We start from the raw sequence: 20891 nt of genomic DNA, 5'->3' as shown, positions 1-20891 counted from the left end.
GGTTGAGGTTTTTTTCCAGGGGTTTCCCTCAACTCAATATGAGCAAATGCTGGGTAACTTTCGGTGCTGGACCCCGGATCCATTTTACCGGCATTATGACCTTCATCTCATTCAGACGATAAATAACCTAAGATGTTGATAAAGCGTCGTAAAATAACCTACTAAAAAAAAAAAGAGAACTGTCTTTATTATATGCCTGAGTAATGTAAAATTCCTCGGCGATGTGTATGCATGGGTTGTCATCTTGGGGTGAATGGCCTGTAAGGCTTCGTCTATGTTGGTTAGTTCATGGCCATGTTCTATTAAATGCGTTTCAAATTTTGATTTTCGTTTATTGTATTTAAAATCAGAAACATGTTCATTATATCGAGTTTTATAATTTCTACGAGTTTGACCAATGTATTTGCTAGGGCAATTTTTGCACTGTAACATATAAACGTATCCATTTTGAAATATATCTCTATTATGAAGTTTATTGGTAATGATATTGTTTAGTTTATTGTTGGTGCGGAATTCTATGTTTATATTATGTTTTTTTTAAGTTGTTTAATTGGTTAGATATTTCTTCAAAGTAGGTCATACTATAACTTCCAATTCTAAAAAAAGATGGACTAGTTTGGTTTGTCAGGCTAACATAGCTTACCTCTATGTTCCAATAACATCGGAGTCAAAAAATAAATTAATATGACACGTCTTACATTGAGTACTAGGGAGTTTTCTTTGAAAGTAGTCTGACAGGCGTGTAGGAGTGACGTCCGTACTATTACTAATGCTGATTTATCTGCGAAGTTAGGAGCCTTAACCGCACGCTACCTATGGCCCTCCATAACCTCTAAGAGAACGTTACTGTTACATATTTAATTTTGGGTACTTATCAGAAGTTAAAAAACAAGTGCCGGTGAGTTAGATAAAAATCGCAATCTTATCGCATGACTAGTAAATCTTGATCTAAGGACTCAAGTACGTACTTAAAAACATTTACGCACTTCCACGCCATTAATTATGAGTGCCTGAAAGCATTGTGTCAGCATATCTCTTTCATATTGGTCGCGCTAGATATTTATCTTACATTTAACCGCCGGAATCATCCTTGGTTAGTTAGACCAAGTGGAATGTGCAGATATTTTTGAGAATAAGACGAAATTTTGACAAGGTACGTATATACAAATGAAATGAATTATAATTAAAATTTATACACTTACTTAGACGCTTTTACGGTCGATTTGCTACAAAGTTCAGCAAAGGGTGGTGTGGGGAAAAAGGGTGAGTTTATAAACTGCAAAGAGGGCTGCATCATATAGGAATGGGATGGGTGTGGGGAAAAGGAGAGAATAACAGAAGGAATATATGGCGTAATGTGAAGATGCGTTTAATTGATATCGAGAGGCAAGAGATTGAGCTCAATGTTCGGAAAAGTCCTCACTACATTTACAATCAGATCTCATGCTTAACTGGGGGAGGTGTGACTACATAAATTCTTGCAACAAAGACAGCAGAGCAGGTTTAACGTGGCTAACATTGGGGGCATGGAAGGGTAATAACATTGTCAACGAAGAAGAGCGCCTTTGTCCACTGTGCGGAGAAAAGGACTCCTGGACACATATTATTGCAGTGTGTCGAATTGGAACACATCCGGAAAAAAATATCTACCATCCTCTATGCTAAGTCAGAATAGGAGTTCGCTTGCATGTCTTGACCTCATGGGGAATAGAGAATGGGAACAAAAGACTGGATTGTTCCTCTTGAAGGCGAGACAGATTAGAACTTCAGCTGTTGACGTTTGTGATGCGAACTGACGAAGGGATACTCAATTATACACTTTTATACCTGTTTAGGTTAGGATATATTTTATAATGTGTGTTGTTTGTACCATTTTTATTTTAATCTGTGTGTTCTTTTGGAGAGTGGTTGGATCTAACTATAGGTGAGGGGGGGATCTACAAAGTAAGATTTGTGTTACACAGTACTTACGGTCAGAAGACCCGTGCATGGAATTTAAGAGAAAATTCTGTTAATATAGTACATCTGTATGTGTAATATTGCTCAATAAATCCATTTACTTACTTACTTGCATGGTGCTTCAAACCTCAGAAGGTGTATGGCTTCATTCACAAGTTTTCTATAATCTTTTCTGTCGTGTGCTTTATCTTCAGTTCCTCCTATGCGATCTAGATTCACGCGAATTGATTTTCATTTCAGTTTAGGTGTGCTCAGTGGCCAGGATCCAGTGGAGTTTTCTTGGCATAGGCCTACACTTTTAAATACGGAAGCAAATTCTCTCGCAACAAACATTATTAATATTTGAGAAATTTCTGTTCCATCAAGTTTTTATATGTTAATAATGGCCTAAATATTTTAATTTTGAAAACTTATTAAAATCTATCAATTTAACAATACGTAAGTTTTAATCCGACGAAGCGCCGTGAACTCTCGGATGCAAACAGTGGCGATATCGAGGATGGCTGGGACTCACTATACAGTACTACTACCTCACTTACCTACTTACTGGCTTTTAAGGAACCCGGAGGTTCATTGCCGTCCTCATATAAGCCTGCCATCGGTCACTATCCTGAGCAACATTAATCCAGTCTCTACCATCAAATCCCACCTCCCTCAAATTTACTTTAATATTATCCTCCCACTTACGTCTCGGCCTTCCCAAAGGTCTTTTTTCCCTCTTGTCTCCCAACTAACACTCTATATGCATTTCTGGATTCGCCCATACGTGCTAAATGTCCTGCCCATCTCAAACGTCTGGATTTAATGTTCCTAATTATGTCTGGTGAAGAATACAACGCGTTAAGTTCTCCGTTGTGTAACTTTCTCCATTCTCCTGTAATTTCATCCCTTACGTTACAATCACAAAAATAAATTTTCTACCGGAAAGGAGTACGAGTATGATTATCGCGTCCGATTAACAAGCTAGCTGGCATTGCTTCAATTGCTGGTTGGAAGAAGATGCTTGGTTAAAATTTTCCATGATTTTCTTTAGTCTAATTAACGGTAAATTCCTAGAAACTCCCAAGGATTTCGTCGTCATTATCTACTTCAATTACATCCTGTAAAGCAGTGTTCCGCAACCGGTGTGCCGCGGTACACTGGTGTGCCTTCGGAAGATGAAAGGTGTGACGCGAAAATTAATTGAAATTAAAATGGTGTGTGACAAAACATCCCCAATCCCCGAGTGTCTTATGTGGTGAAAATCTCTGTAATGCTATGGTTCCCAGTAAATTGAAACGACATTTGGTAACAAAACATTTTTTTCTGTCAAACAAAGATGTATATTATTATCGTCAGTTGTTGGAACAAAATAAAAAACAAGTGACGCTCATGACAATGTCGGTACAGGTTTCACAAAAAGTACAGGAAGCTAGCTATAAGTTAAGATAGCCGAACTTGTCGTAAAGGCCAAAAAATCACATATAATAGCTGAAACGTTGTTAATGCCTAACAATCGGTCGTTTGAGATGTTCTCAACTTTATGGCCCCTTGCTGACGACAATAAATTGTTGATGGACGTAATTAAAGAACATTTAGTAATCATGCAGCAGAAGTTCAAGAATTATTTCGGAGAAAGTGTTCAAGATTTTTACTGGGTTCGTGATTCATTCCTTGTGAATTCAAAACATCTTCCGAATAACATACTCGTACAAGAGGAACTAGCAGACTTAAAAACGGACAGAATATTGAAATTAAAACTTCTCGAAGTGCCTTTGGAAACATTTTGGTTGTCAATAGGAAATAAATAGGCCTATCCGGCAATCTCCGATATGACAGTTAATATGTTATTGCCATTTTCAACTACATAATATGTGTGTGAACTGGGCTTCTCGACGTTAACTGAAAATTAAAACATCAAAGAGGGAGAGACTCAAATCCATCGATCAAGAAATGAGGCTTGCACTGTTAACGATTCCGCCACAGATCAGCCACCTGTGTGCAGCTAAGCAGGCCCAAGTACCACATTGAAGGTGCGAATAAAGTTATTTGCTTTAATATTAGTAATAAAAATGTATATTTTCTACAGTGAATTGAAGTTCATAAATTCTTAATAAATGCAAGAGTCGATTTCTGTTTTATAATAACGACAATAATAATAATAATAATAATAATAATAATAATAATAATAATAATAATAATAATAATAATAATAATAAATTTAATTACGTTACGTAATTATATTAAGAGATTCACATCATATGTTTTTCAGGGGATTAATATTTTGGAGTGCTGTATTGAGTCCAGACCCATTTAGGGTGTGCCGTGAGTATAAAAAGGTTATGGAACACTGCTGTAAAGGACCATAATGAGACCACTTTGAGACGTAATTTCATCGGGACAGCCGTAACAGTAATCGTAAAGATAAATTACAAAAATTGGTATTTTTATCATGTTTATCGCGAAAATATTAACATTTCTTTTACAACGCATGCACCTTTTCTGAACTATTCTGGGCTAAAAATAGAATGGACCGAACGGACTTGGTGCATATTCCAAGGTCACGAATATGTCTCGTGGAGCAGTTATCAGGAACCAAACTGAGTAGGCGAACCTTCCAAAGTCACGACCGACATACTTAAGCCTTACATTCTTAACAACTTATCTTCGAAGGATGTAACTAGGTAATTATTCCAAGGTCACAAAAATATCTCATGAACTATTATTATTATTAGAAACCAAACTGAGTAGGAATATCAGCTGTAATGAACTCAGTTGGATGAAAATTCCAAGATCACTAGAATGTTTTACGAGCCAGTAGCCTAGATCACATATTAAAGATTGATCAGCCTTGGGGCTTTGAAGGCAAAATTTCACTATGCTGGCATCTAGTGACTGCAAAAGAAGTTATAATATATCTCTTATTTGAATTTTATGGAGTAACTGTACTTCCATCTAGTGGTCGTTACCAATCGATCCTGTTGGTTCCTCTCTTTCTTATTTTGTCATTTTACAACATGGGAATGGTTAATGTGATATACCTACAGAGTGAATTATAATGTCACTAATTTTAGGGGCTTATTCTTTCAGTTATTTGAAACAAAAAAAGTTTAATACAATTGAAGGGTTTAAAGCCATAGTGGGCCAAGCACCATTTATTAAAAACGGAGAAAACAAGGGTTAAAATTAAGTGATTACCATAATTTAACGAAACACATAGCAAGTAATATAAAGTATGCACATTAAAATTAATTGATATCTCAATCTTCATTAAATTATGGTATTCAGAGCCATAGTGGGCCAAGCACCATTTATTAAAAAAGGAGAAAACAAGGGTTAAAATTAAGTGATTACCATAATTTAACGAAACACATAGCAAGTAATATAAAGTATGTACATTAAAATTAATTGATATCTCAATCTTCATTAAATTATGGTATTCAGAGCCATAGTGGGCCAAGCGCCATTTATTAAAAACGGAGAAAACGAGGGTTAAAATTAAGTGATTACCATAATTTAACGAAACACATAGCAATTAAATAAATGGCGCTTGGCTCTGAACCCTTCAATTGTTTGTGTACATCTGAAGTCTGACTAGTGTAATATGTAGCTAGTCGGCGATGTATGCAGTAGAGGGGGAAAGAAACTGGCCACCCTACCCCTCATCTCTTGGCCTAGTCGCCTCATAAATGATGACTTCTTGATATCACTTATGAGGTTCAGACCTGTCTTCGGGCAGTTGACTAAACAACAACAATACAATACAATACAATACAATACAATATCTAATCCAGTCGAATTTAATTATAATCCTTCTAGTTCAGTAGAAGCCAGAGTATTTTAATCAAATTAAGTCTGATAAAAATCGAATCTAGTTTAATCGAACCTTTATTTGAATCTAATTAAATTCATTTTAATCAAATCTAGTGCAATTTAATGTAATCGAATTCAATGTTTTTTTACTTGGATATTTAACGATGCTGTATCAACTACGAGATTATTTGGCGTCGATGGGATTGGTGATAGCGAGATGATGCCTAGAATTCGCTATAGATTACCTGACATTTGCCTTACGGCTGATGAAAACCTCTGGGAAAAAAACCAAACCAGGTAATCAGCCCAAGCGGGAATCGAACCCGCGCCCGAGTGCAATTCCTGATAGGCAGGCAAGCGCCTTAGTCCACTGAACTACGCCGGTGACTGAATTCAATGTTATCCAGCCGATTTCAGCCTAATTGAATTCAATCTACTCTGATCGAATACTGTGTAATCCAATAGAATCTGATGTAATCCAATCGAATATTTAATGCAGTCCTATGATGTCCAGTGTAATTCAATAGAATTGAGTTTAATTTAGTTGAATTAAATCCATATCAAAGTGATCCAATCCACTCCAATTCAGTATACGTCTATATTAATCTAATCAAATTCAGACTAATTAAATGTAATCCGGTGAAATTCTATCTAATCGACTTTATTTTATTTCAGCAAAATGAACTCCAATGAAGATGATTATAATAGAGGTCTTCTAAACATCCTAGAATGTCCTGTCTGCCAGGAGTACATGGAGGCGCCCATAACGCTCTGCGAGTATGGTCACAACATTTGCAGCCTCTGTAGACCTAGATTGAAGAATTGTCCCACTTGTAGACAGAATTTCCTAACTACAAGAAACTTAGCCCTTGAGGAACTTTCCACAAAGCTGAAATATCCTTGCAAAAATCGAGATTTCGGGTGTGTCGCTTTGTTTTCTAAACACAGCATCAGTGATCACGAAACTAGTTGTCCTTATGGTTCAGATATTGGACCTTCCAGGCCGGCAACTATGCTATCTAGTAGTGTAGATTATCATTGCAAGAACTATAAATGGGGCTGTAAGTTAACATTACCAGAAGAATATATTTCTGAACACGAATCAACGTGTCCTTACGATCCTTTGAATCAAGCATGTCCAGCTTTTGCTCACGAAGACCTTCTTCTATTTTGGAAGTGCATTGAGGATCTACCGTCACAGAGGTACTAAAAAAGAAATTAGAAATAGAGTTCAATGTAATGAAATTTGGAGGTTATTCCTTGCTGACACATTAAACATTAAATAACGAAAAATGGGCCCTATTTGACACTAAAACACTGAAGGCACTGCAATATATAGATTTATTGTGACTTATTGTTTATTTAGGCAAAGCAACTTCAAAATCTTGTAAATTTTGGTACAAATTCTTAATTGGAAGTTATACGACTGTTTTGTTCCTATCATAAGGTCTCTGGGCTCAAGTTTAATAGAAGATTAGGTTTATGTTAGACCGCATTCTAGATTTCCATCATGCAATTTTTGTATCTTTTAAGAATACGTGCATTTAAGTCATCTTTAAACCGACATATGGGCAACACTAAAAGTTAAAGAAATAGTACAGGTCATCATTTTATTTTTACTAACATTTCTAATACTAATCTGGCTATACCTTTGGATCAACGATTAAGAACCGGAAACACCGTTTGCTACCCCCTTCCACGACTGGAGTTCGATGATACTGGCGTAATACACAAACAAATCACTTTACTAGGTATAGGAGGGAAGAAAAGTAGTTAATCCATTTACGTAAACTAGGAAATATCGCGATTTTGAGTTTGATAATTTTCATTAGGTTTTTTTAATCAAAATACGTACTGTATTAACAATGAGTGTTTTTACTCACGAACTGAGCTTTCCATGCGGACGTATTCATTATGCAGTGTTTATTATACTGTCTACAGCACATTAGCGTACACAATAGATAATGAAGTTAAATTGAAAAATAATCATAATATGGATATTTAAACAAATATTTGAAAATAGTGGCCTTTCATTTCGATACAGGCTACAGTTCTAATGTGCATATTATCGCACTATAGACTATTGTACGTAATTCCAATTACCAGGTTCGTACTTCGTGTCAGTAACTCACGTTGAAATAATTCTGTACCTACTCTATAAAAGAGACCTTACGTACTGTAAATTCAATCTTCACTTCTGCCCGATCCGAAAAGATAAAATTACTCAGACATGCTATCCACTGTCTGTCCAAGTGGTTACGTCGCAGCGTCGTAGAAAGGGGGGAAAACACGTGACAATTACTTAACGAGGCCCTTTTATTTAAGTTATTTTAAACAGTTGTATGGGTATAATATTACGTAGACGTCCAATTCCTAACAGAAATTAATGTTCTCAGAAACGAGCTAAGACAGCCCAGCCATTATTATTTACAGAGAGGCGAATAGAAGCAGGTGGGGGAAACCGGGATGCGACGTAGGCAAATGGAAAATGATGCACTATTGAAAGCTCTTTGGTCACTGGAAAACGCGAACATATTTTTGGAACGTACTGTTTACTAAGACTGCAAGGCTACTATGACTGTATATGAGGTCTTGGATCTGTGTGGAGGACGGTTGAACTTCATTAGTAGAAGGGGTGGGAGTGAAGTACATTAAAAAACTCAGGTACAATAAAAATTGAAGTAAAAATAAAATGATGTCCCTGTAGAAGTTACACAGAAATATCAGCACTATGGACTTCAACACATTAATGAAATGAACCATGAAATTGATCTTTATTATAAACGTAGCGAATGATGATGCCATGGAAAATCCAAATAGATGGAGGGAACACCTTCCGAGAAACCCGTCACGGTGGAGGCAGTGATGAAAGTTGATGATGATGACGACTATGATGATGATTTGATGATAATTATAGTATAAACGATATAACCTACAAAAATAATGCAACTGGTACTGCACAGCCAAATGATCAAAATGTTCCATAAATGTTGTCCTTTTTCGCACCCTAATTTTACTGTAATAAATAAGATAATATGTTTGCAGAATAGAGAGTAGCTACTGATCAGTTCACATACTATTTAATCTTAATATTAATAATTCGGCAACAGCAACAAACGTTGAACATACAGAAAGGCAATAAGGAAAGCGTTCTTGATAAAATTGCAACACTGCACTCGCAACACACGACGCGACGTCTTTGTGTAAGGCTAGGGCTCCACTAGCTGTATTTGACGGCTGCTGTGAGCTGCATTCTACTGCCTAGATTTTTACTGCAAGAAGGCGGCTCCACTTGCTGCAAATTTTCTACATGTGAAAGCTGTAGTTCACTGCTCCGCTGTGCTCTGGCCCGGCTCCACTCCTGTTGTTCAGCTGAAAACAGCGTTGTGATGTTCTTTGTGTACTACAAGATCAAGCAAAAATTGCAGTGAAAATGAGCACACTACAAGTATTTATCAAGGTGATTGTATGTTTGCTATTGGTTCGCTGTCGTCGAAGATTACATCAAAGAAAATGGTGGATACATCCAATATTATGCAACAGAAAAACACGAAGGCATGTTTGCTGCAATGCATCACAAACTTAGGGAATATCCAGCTAAATTTGTTTAGTTCTACCGGATGTCGGAATTTTGTTCTAGGTATACGAAGTAATTGTTCTGTATGGTTGTGAATCTTGGACTCTCACTTTGAGAGAAGAACGGAGATTAAGGGTGTTTGAGAATAAGGTTCTTACGAAAATATTTGGGACTAAGAGGGATGAAATTACAGGAGAATGGAGAAAGTTACACAACGCAGAACTGCACGCATTGTATTCTTCACCTGACATAATTAGGAACATTAAATCCAGACGTTTGAGATGGGCAGGGCACGTAGCACGTATGGGCGAATCCAGAAATGCATATAGAGTGTTAGTTGGGAGACCGGAAGGAAAAATACCTTTGTGGAGGCCGAGATGTAGATGGGAGGTTAATATTAAAATGTATTTGAGGGAGATGGGATATGATGATAGAGAGTGGATTAATCTTGCACAGGATAGGGACCGATGGTGGACTTATGTGAGGGCGGCAATGAACCTGCGGGTTCCTTAAAAGGCATTTGTAAGTAAGTAAGTGAGCATACCAAGTAATAATGCTCATACATAAGGGATGCTTCGCCTCATGGATAATTGGAAACAGGAGGACTACCACGGCCAGTGGAGCCAGGCTTCGGCGACAGATAACGGCACGAAAATGGAACATGTTCTATTCCCCTGGCAGTAGACCTTGGTACTGCCGCCGAAATTCTGTTAGGCGCAGTGAAATACTGCCCATATAGCCACCTACACTTGTTTTGCGTGTATTCCATTTTCAGGCAGTAGACTGCAGCTCACAGCAGCCGTCAAATACAGCTAGTGGAGCCCTAGCCTAAATCAAGTGAATATTATCGCTGCTCTGGTAGCTCAGCTGTCACAGCATTGATTTACGATTACTACAGATTCTCTTCTGAGCGTCAGCAATGTCGAGGCCATATTTAAAGTGAGCGAAACCAATATTCCTGAGGATTTTCTCGCAGTTTTCCTGTACCGTAACGTAATGGTCTAAGGTATCATGTTTAGCACTGATCCTACGGAATACTGGCTCGTTCGAACTCTCATGGGGATGGAATTTCCTCATGAGATTTTGACCATTGTATAGTACCGGTGCTCACCCAGCATCGTTATGAACTTGGGAAGCTACGAAGGTAGCGAGATCCGGTTCTGTGAGCCAGCTATAACGGCTGGGGATGATCGTGCTACCCATAATTACGATACCTCCGTTCTGCTGAGGCATGTGGACGTGAGGCCAGCAGCCGACTAGTCGGCTTTGACCTTTCATGGGCTATCGCCCCGCGAATTATAATTTTTTTTCTTAGTTCTTCCATTTTTCTCCACTGCACCGTCACTCTCCTTTTCAATATTATGATCATGTTTTCAGAAGTAGCGGTGAGAATCATGTAAGAGTAGTTTCTAAAAGGCTAATTTGGCCGTCTCTTCAGTTTTGCCAACTAATAACAGATATCACCAAAGTGGGTAAAATCACAATGCCATGTACTGAAATAATAATAATAATTATAATAATAATAATAATAATAATAATAATAATAATAATAATAATAATAATAATAATAATAATAATATAGTATTAATAATAACAATGACTTGCTTATTTACTTGTCTAGCACATCTCATCTTTCTGTTGGATGGTGTTTCTAAATGGTTCAATAATTTGTGTAAATAGTAGCCTATATTTTCCTTCTGAACCTCTCACACATCATGTTCGTAATTAGTAGATTAGTATGATCTAATATTAAAATGTATTTTGTCTGACAACATAAAATTCAATGCTTTGACTAAACAGTTTACGATTCACGAGACCTAACCTAAAAATCTATTCTGTTTTTATTCACGTGAAATGATTAATACGAATTCCGAAAACAGAATACCACTTTGAAATGTATACCCTACTTAAAATACCGGTACATACTCCTAAATCGCTACCATACTATTTCCTCTCTTGGAAATTTAAATAAAAATCTGAACAGTAAGAAATACAGTATATTTCTGTACTTTAGTCACGTGTATGTTTCATACTATGTAGGCCTAGCTCTATAAATTATATCGTATTTAATTACATTTACCTGAATATAGTGTTGAATTGGGATCACAACGCAACACAACTGCAACTGAATTATGTATTGGTATTAATATTAATACCCGGTATTATTAATTAATAAATCAATTACGTTCAAATTTCACAAGCCTAATTATTTCTATTTCATCAGATTCCTCTTATTGCAAACCAAAATTAATGTTACCTACATAAAAGTTAGAAAATAGCTGACAGTAGTCGTATTTGTTAGTATTCGAAATTCGAAGTAAAGTTCGTAAAAGATAATTCAACCTGACATCTAGAAAATCACTACAATCCACTAGCATAGCAATAAGGGAAAAATGATTAGGTTTCACCCTTAGGGTATTAAGTAAGCTGATGCGGACTATAGTTACCGAAAACGGTACTGCACAATGTAGTATTCTGATTGGCCTACAGATAGCATCAGTGTGAGGATTAGTACGTTATTGGGAGGTGGAAGAGCACTATAACAGGATTGCACCGAAAACTTAAGAAGTGCACGCTGAATCAACAAATGGTATAAAATAGCCGAGTCAAGATATCTACAAAAGTCTGACCGGACAAAGATATACTAGATATGACAGGTATCCTGCAACTACGTACATATCGGATATGATTGGTATCCTGCTACTGGAGACATACCAGATATGACAGGTATTTTGCCACTGGAGACATACCAGTTATGACAGGTATCCTGTCACTAGAGATATACCGGATATGACAGGTATCCTGCCACTGGAGACATATCGGATATGACAGGTATCCTGCCACTGCAGATATACCGGGTATGACAGGTATCCTACCACTGGAGACGTACCGGTTATGACAGGTATCCTGTCACTAGAGATATACCGGATATGACACGTATCCTGCCACTGGAGACATATCGGATATGGCAGATATCCTACCACTGCAGATCTCCTGGTAGAGGGGCAGAGAAGGCCTCACGGCCTTATCTCTACCAGGTTAAATAAATAAATCTAATCTAAATAAATCTAATCTAATATACCGGTTATGACAGGTATCCTGTCACTGGAGACGTACCGGTTATGACAGGTATCCTGTCACTGGAGACGTACCGGTTATGACAGGTATCCTGTCACTGGAGACGTACCGATTATGACAGGTATCCTGTCACTGGAGACGTACCGGTTATGACAGGTATCCTGTCACTGGAGACGTACCGATTATGACAGGTATCCTGTCACTGGAGACGTACCGGTTATGACAGGTATCCTGTCACTGGAGACGTACCGGTTATGACAGGTATCCTGTCACTGGAGACGTACCGGTTATGAGAGGTATCTTGCCACTGCAGACATACCAGATATGACAGGTATTCTGCCACTGGAGACATACCGCATATGACAGGTAACCTGCCACTGGAGACATACCGAATATGACAGGTATCCTGCCATTGCAGACATACCGGATATGACAGGTATCCTGCCACTGGAGACATAGCGGATATGACAGGTATCCTGCCACTGGAGACATACCGGATATGACAGGTATCCTGCCACTGGAGACATACCGGATATGACAGGTATCCTGCCACTGCAGACATACCGGATATGACAGGTATCCTGCCACTGCAGATATACCGGGTATGACAGGTATCCTGCCAATGGAGACATACGGGTTATGACAGGTATCCTGTCACTAGAGATATACCGCATATGACAGGTATCCTGCCACTGGAGACATCCGGTTATGACAGGTATCCTACCACTGGAGACATACCGGTTATGACAGGTATCCTACCACTGCAGACATACCGGTTATGACAGGTATCCTACCACTGGAGACATACCGGTTATGACAGGTATCCTACCACTGCAGACATACCGGTTATGACAGGTATCCTACCACTGAGACATACCGGTTATGACAGGTATCCTGCCACTGGAGACATCCGGATATGACAGGCATGCTGCCACTGGAGACATACCGGTTATGACAGGTATCCTGCCACTGGAGACATCCGGTTATGACAGGTATCCTACCACTGGAGACATACCGGTTATGACAGGTATCCTGCCACTGCAGACATACCGAATATCATATTCGGAGAGACAACCGTTTCCTTGGGGGGGGGGCAAAGCGAAACCATAGAATCCCCATATAACAGGGTTATGGGGGCCATCATTTACCTCCTCCCCTCGTTATAGCTTGACCGTGGTAGAGTACGTATATCGAAAATGATAATTTATTAAAGGTATTTTAGGGGGCATGTTTCTTATACTGTTACATCGACATCCGCGATGTTTCGGACCGAGCTTTATAGGTCTTGAATTGTAGGTCTACTACAAATTATAACAGGGCATAACTTAAAACAATATCCCTCTTTTTCTCTGTCGTACAGAAACACATGCATACATCAATAAAACTACGTAACAGTGCTAACAGAAATTATTTTATAAGAAGTTTACCTTCCTGAAGATATCATATGAAATTTAAACTCCAATTATTTTATTTAATCTCGTCTTTAAGTTTACACGTTATACCGGGATCACTTTTCTTTTTTCTGCATTGTTGTGCAGTATGTTATTCTTATTTCTTCAAGTGACGGCCAGAGTACCTGCAAACTTCTAACACATGAGTACAGGCTGTTACAATAGATAGGTTACAGTGCTTCCATTCCTCAAATGAGGTACAGAAATTCTCATACATTCAAAAATTTAAAATAAATATTATAGTCCAGACACATGATCTGGAGACATTAATTAATCAATTTAAGCACAGAAACGTAATCATTAACAAAAGCAATATATATATATTTTTGAATTCAATAATTTTGTAACGTTAATAGAAGAAAAGAGTTGAGGCAAGTTTGGAGGCCCCCCCCCATAACTCCGCCTATGCCGAATATGATAGGTATCCTGCCACAAGATACATACCGGATATTTCAGATATTCTGCAACTAAATACTGGATATTTCCGAGTATCCTGCTATTTGGCAATATGAAATCATGTTATTTCAGTTCTGCACACATCCTGATTATCACCTTATCCTAATAGAAACATCCTTGACCAACGATTATCTTGAAGTTCGATAAACACAAAAATCTTTGTTCTGATACGTGTTGGATCGTCAATTATTGTATTCTACAGATAGCAGATCATCGACCATTCATCTATTATATACATGCATTGTGGATCATGTATTATTCTCGTACTGTGAGTACACCTAAGTCATTGTATCTTCGGCACTTATAACTGTTTTATTTCCAGTGTTTTTAGCAATCAAACTTGTGTTTTGTAAATTATTATTATTGTTTCAGTAGGTAGTGCTAATTTTGTTTCTTAAAGCTCGTTTTTGAGAGAGTTATTAAATGTTATAATTAGAACCTTTTTCCTAAAAAAAATAAGAAAATAATGGCTTAACACATGTATGCAAATATGAATGACAATATGAATAAAAATGAAATATATATTTTGTGATAATTAATATAAATGCATTTATTCCAATGTCCATGTCTATGTAGTAAATATTTTTAGAAATAAATTAATTACCGTATTTAGGCCTTAAGATAATTACACTAATAATTTAAGGAAGACAAACATAATGGTGCGTTTATTATAGCAATTGAACGTAGTTATGCAAAAGGGATCGAACCCACAGAGAGTAGGAACTAAGATATTTAAATTTAAAGGCCATGGTTTGATCAATGTGTGCTCTTTCATTTCAAACGTTTATTATGTGATTAATATCCTTAACTGGATTAATTCTTGATTATCCGAAGACTTTCTTATTTCGTTTGTTCATGTATATATTAGGAAAGTTTTTCATCATGTGAATCTTCAAGAAATTCAGTGTGTTTTCTAGTGACTTTATAGGCTTGTTGATTTTACATACCAACAGTGCTTACAAACATTAATTCGTTTTATTTCGTTTTTGTGTAGTTTATTTACGCGTTTTAGTTTAATTTATCAGTGATGTCAACCAACATCCCTCTGTCTACTCCATTTGATTTTACTAACACTTCTTCTGTCACTTGTACTTTATGTGATAAATCTTTTACTCATCGAGGCATCAATACCCACATTTCGAGATGTCACACATCAGAAGATTCTTCGCTGAATATTACCCCAGCAGCAGCAGAAAATCCTTACGATATTTCTACACATATTAGTGCTACTAATCAACCTGATGATAATGATTCATCATTACGACAAAATAAAATTGGATGTATTTATTGCAAAAAGTTGTATGATAAAAGGGGTATTCATAAGCACATGAAAGTGGCTCATGGTATACGGTCAACTGCACTTAACATCTGTCCTCATTGTAATAAATTTTTCAAAGGTGTTAAGCAGCATATTGCTAAAGCTCATCCGGAAGGATTTCGTACTAATCTATGTTCTAGTTATAATTCTAATAATCAGAATGTTTCCCTTGATATACCGGAGATACCACTCCCTAATCTCGAGAGTGAGAATGTTTCAGACAAAAATGATGTTCATGGGTTTCAACAAAATTTGGATGAGTGGATTCAAATTTTTCAGAGTAATATGGACGAGGAAAACTTTCAAAAATATACGGAAGATTTCAAAGATTTTCTTGGTACTGCTCATCATTTTCTCCCAGGCCCCAAACACCCCGCCACGCGGTATTATCTAGCACGCAGACGTGGTGACTTCAAAAATAATAATAGACACTATACTGAAACCACAAATCCGCAAAGGAAATCCAAACGAGAAAAGCAAGTCAGACTAGAAAAATACAATTGCCAGGTGACACAATTCCTATATTATAACCAAAGAAAGAAAGCAGTTCGTCGAATATTTGAACCAAAGAAATGTCCTTTAAGTATTCCGGTAAATGAGATTGAAACTACGTTTAATAATAAATTTAATAATGTAAACCACCATCACTTGGATAATTATCCGAGCCATATTACTGAAGTTGACAATGATGATATTAACAACAAATTTCTGGATACTGTTAGTAAGGAAGAAATTCTTAAAGCTATGCAAGGTATTTCGATTGACACTTCTGCAGGACCAGATAAAATATTGATGCGAACTATTAAATGTGAAAAAGTTGCAGTAATTTTAGCATTAATAGGAACTAAAATGTTATCACACAATTGGGTACCTAAATTTTTTCGGAAAGCTAGAACTGTTCTTATATATAAAGGTGGAGAAAAAAAGGACCCAAATAATTATCGACCTATAACCATTTGTTCAGTAATTCGAAGAGTTTTGGAGAGGTGTCTTTGTTCAAGAATGCAACAATACGTAGAATTTAATGAAAACCAACGAGGATTTGTATCTACTGCTGGTGCACAGATTAATGCCTCTATATTAAATTCAGTTCTTCGTAAGGCCAAAATCGAAAAAGAAGATGTCACCATCTTGTTTCTTGATGTGCATAAAGCTTATGATACTGTTGGACATCGGCATTTGGAATCTGTCATTCACAATTCTGCCCTTCCCCAAAAATTACAGGATTTAATTATAAATTTACAGTGTGGAAATGAAACCCAGATAGAGGTTGGAATCCATAAAACAAAACCCATACCGTTTAAACAAGGGGTTATGCAAGGCGCTCCTCTTTCCCCAATGCTTTTTAATCTCAGCATAGACCACATTTTTGATGAATTATCCGAGCCTAGTGTGGCTGAAGAATCTGGATATGACCTTGTATCGGATCTAAATAATGTAGTAACATTAGGATTTGCGGATGATATTGCACTTGTTGCTAAAAGTACAATTGCTGCATCTGAAATATTTACCATGACAAAACGGTCATTACAGCAGATCGGATTAAGTCTAAATGAATCTAAAACTCAAACCATCGTTATCGAGAAAGGAAAATTAAGTAGTACGACATTGAATCTTGGAGGATCAATTGTTAATAGTATTGATGGAGATGAACGAATCAAATACCTTGGGATTAATTTTTCTGATGAAATTAAGTTTGACATTGCCAAAGTAATCAATAATTTAAATAATAAGATCCAAGCTTTAACATCTACTTATCTTCTGAAACCAGAACAAAAACTCAATGTTTTAAATATGTATATTTGGCCTATACTTGTTTATCCTCTTCAAAATGCTCCCCTTCACCAGCTTTCTGACCGGTTTCTCGAAGATGTGGATAAGTTAATTAAAAGTTCGGTGAAGGAAATTTTATGTTTGCCAGGAGACACGCCCGACGCGATGTTGTACACCGAACGTAAATATAAGGGTCTCAGCCTTTTCAAAGCTCAATGGGAAGCATATTTACAGCATCTCAATATTTGCAACACATTATTGAGAACCTCGAATCCTCTTGTCGTTTCTACAAGGAACATAGCAGCAGAAAAGAAAGTATGTTCCAGGAAGTTAAAAATTCCACCTGAAGATCTGGATATAAGTAACATCAATGTCCATAAACTACGACAAAATCTTAGGAAACAAGAGTACGACAAATGGTGTGCGCTTCCACATAAAGGAAAAGGTGTTATTTTATTCCAAGAATATACTCCCGGAAATAAATGGATTTTTTCTAAGGAGGGTCTATCTTCCTCTGAATGGCGGGACGCAATTAAGATGAATGCTAACGTAGCACCAGTGAGAAGTCTTCACGGGAGATCCTTGGACGGTTTCCGTTGCAGATACTGCAACGAGATTGAAACCTTAGCACACGTCCTAGGATCCTGTCAGCATGGAGAACTCCTGAGAAATTCACGCCATCATAACATCCGAAAACTAATAGCACAAGCCCTTAGAAACAAATCCTTCGAGGTCCATGAAGAGGTGCACTGCGTTGCGTCTGAAGGCGGCGGAATTAGAAGAGCGGACATCGTGGCTCTAGACAAGACTAATAGTAAAGGCTTTATACTGGACCCAACTGTTAGATTTGAGATGAGCCAGACCCAACCATCCGAGGTCAACAAAGAAAAACAACAAATTTATGAGCCTACTATTCCGTATTTTCGAGAAAAATATCAGATGGAAGGCACCTGGGAAGTACATGGTTTAATGATCGGAGCGAGGGGCACCATCCCACGATCAACTGTAAACACTATCAAAACATTTGGAATCCATGACATCATTCCAAAAATAATTACTTCAACCATTAAAGGGTCTGTGGCAATTCTGAAAAATCATTTATACGGAATATCATAATACCCCCCCCCCTTTTCTATTCGTTAGTGTGTGATTGTTACAAATATATGTACAAATTTATTATTTCTTAAACTTAAGCTCCTAGTTCACATTTAAATTTGGCTCATCTATCTTACTGTAATCATTACTATCCTTATATGTGTGTTATTCTGTGTTTTTGGCAACCCAGGATGCCTGGGCAGACTATTTCTTGAAATAAATTATATATAGTACATTATGCAACGAGCCTATAATAGTAGTAATTAAGACGCGAGTATGTTTATGAAACTCGCTTGCGCTCGCTTCATAAACATACTCGCGTCTTAATTACCATTTTAGGCAAGTTTCATACAACTTTTTATGCTCGACCATATTTCTAACTTGAAATTATTCATAAGTATTCATTTTATTCTTATCTGACTGGGGAGCGCAAGTGACCTTGTGTAATATCTAGTAAATTGTGAGATGTGCGCAGACGCGAAAGTATTGATTTTTTCCGAGGAACAAATGTCATTGACCTTGATATAATCTAGAGAGTAAAATGAACATTAATCTTGATATAACCTGGAAATTGATTTAGCAATTGAAAAACGAGATAACAAATTGAATTTATTTGAATATTATTTACAATTAACGCTAATTATTACAGTAACAGAACATAACCTTCTGCGACAGTATTGGATTTCCAGCCTCCGTGACGTTTCGCTAGTTGTCTTTCGAGTGCATATCCGAGAATAATCGATACTTGCGCTTTCATATTGCTACAATGGTGTCTTCTGATTGGTGTAAAACCTGAACTTTAATGAATAGGTGTACTTTAATGAGGTCCATTAAAGGGCTGCTACCAGGTGTATAATTACTACATTTCGGCATGGTCGAGCATAAAATTAATTTACCAAACCTTTGAAGCAGATTTTTTCTACAGCTGTATCAGACGATGAGTTATCTAATTTTTGTATGATGTATAATTATCCTTCCCCTGCTTCCTTCTGACATTATCTAAAAAATCACGATTTTGTGGGTTGATTCCCTTTTGCATAACTGCATGCAATTAACTTAAAATGTGTCTCAATGAAGCATAGGCCTATAGCAGAATCCGTATAGGTCAGTTTCTGTCTGATGCTTTTCCAATTCACTGCGGGTAAAATAAGGAGATGCACTATCACTTTACTTTTTAACTTTGCTCTAGAAATACGCCATTAGGAAAGTCTAGGATAACAGGGAGGGTTTGGAATTGAAAGGGTTACATCAGCTGCTTGTCTATGCAGATGATGTGAATATGTTAGGAAAAAATCCATAAACTAAATTCAAACGTATGAATATAAATTCATTATTTTCATACCTTAAACTGACTCTAGGTAAAATACTATTATATAAAATGAACTACGAGAGATGCAATTGGACTGCTACGAACAATCTGCGAAAGATGTACCTAGAGAAGAATAAAGAAGTGTATATAGTATTTGTGGACCTAGAAAGACTTTTGACGGAGTGGATTGGAATAAACTGATAGGGAACATAAAGAAAATAGGTGTGGGTTGGAAAGAGAGAAGGCTGTTCTATAATCTTTATATGAAACGAATCAAAGTCAGGATAGGAGAAGAAATGTCAGAAGGAAGTGAAATAGGGAGAGGAGTACCACAAGGATGTCCTTTATCACCTACCCTGCACAACATCTGCTTGGAGGATTTAGTAAAGAATTTCTTTCAGAACATGGGAGGAGTGGTAGTAGGAGGAAGAAGAATAAAGTGTATAAGATTTGCTGATATGACGTTGTTAGCAGATAATAAGGGATATGCTGCTAGAGCTAATTGACAGCTGTGAGCAGGTATTTTCAGTTAGTTATTTTACGACGTTTATGAACTGCTATAGTTATCTAACGTCTGATTGATATGTAACGAGATGCGTCCAGGGTCCAGCTCCGATAGATACCCAGCATTTGCTTTTAAAGGATTGAGGGAAAGCCTCAGAAAAATCTCAACCAGGTAATTTGTCCAACCAGGATTTGAGCCGGGCCCGCTTCCTTCCTCTTGTATACTCACAAATTTGTCACTATTCTAAGGACAAGTAGAAATACCCATACAATAAATATTACTGTGAGATAAATGTGACAAACAATATGTCTAACAAAATCGAGTGTTTTAAGCTCTCTTTCCTTACTTCAGATTTTTTTTTCAATTTTGGTTACATATTTATGTGCAGTAGACCTATATACCAGGCATGTCAATTGATGCTCACAGGAGCAAGCGCGCGCTTTAGAGCCCAGGAGAGCCTGAGCGCTTTACAGCGGAAAGGAAAGACACAGACGACAGAGGTGGTATATGCCGCTTGGTCGAGCTTTATTCAGGGATGGCCAGCCTGATTCAATAGATAAAGGGAAGAGAACTTATTA

At 37.2% G+C, this 20891-nt stretch overlaps 1 protein-coding gene and 1 long non-coding RNA gene across 3 annotated transcripts in view; both read left to right on the top strand.

Moving 5' to 3' along the window:
• Window positions 1–20891, top strand: part of LOC138698318 (E3 ubiquitin-protein ligase Siah1-like) — a 538667-nt gene that overhangs the window by 441236 nt on the left and 76540 nt on the right. The gene's annotated exons all lie outside the window — the stretch shown is intronic.
• LOC138698316 (uncharacterized) lies at window positions 922–14848 on the top strand. The gene is made up of 2 exons (XR_011331828.1): window positions 922–1153; window positions 6427–14848. It is a non-coding gene; the product is annotated as an uncharacterized lncRNA (long non-coding RNA).

The sequence above is a fragment of the Periplaneta americana genome, chromosome 4, assembly GCF_040183065.1.
Source record: "Periplaneta americana isolate PAMFEO1 chromosome 4, P.americana_PAMFEO1_priV1, whole genome shotgun sequence".
In the NCBI taxonomy this organism is placed as follows: domain Eukaryota; kingdom Metazoa; phylum Arthropoda; class Insecta; order Blattodea; family Blattidae; genus Periplaneta; species Periplaneta americana.
The sequence above is the reverse complement of the archived record's forward strand: the minus strand, read 5'-3'. Positions and strand labels throughout refer to the sequence as shown.